Source organism: Pteropus vampyrus, unplaced genomic scaffold (genome assembly GCF_000151845.1).
Source record: "Pteropus vampyrus isolate Shadow unplaced genomic scaffold, Pvam_2.0 Scaffold200, whole genome shotgun sequence".
In the NCBI taxonomy this organism is placed as follows: domain Eukaryota; kingdom Metazoa; phylum Chordata; class Mammalia; order Chiroptera; family Pteropodidae; genus Pteropus; species Pteropus vampyrus.
The window spans coordinates 1,935,064-1,935,287 of NW_011888981.1; positions in this window are offsets into that span (position 1 = coordinate 1,935,064).

Consider the following 224-nt stretch of genomic DNA (forward strand, 5'->3'; position numbering starts at 1 on the left):
TTTTTTTTTGGTATGACAAATAAATGATTTTGTATGTTTTTTTAAGCCTCAGGCAAAAGTTGGCTCATGTTAATTTAGCAAATATATCATCTGAACTTTAATGTAAAGAGTTTTATTTGCCACACCCCAAGTTTTCAATGACTAAAATTTGTGGGATCTCTTGGAGAGAGATGTTTAGGTTAAAATCTAGAAGCGCTAATGAGATGCTCTTCTAAAGGTGGAGA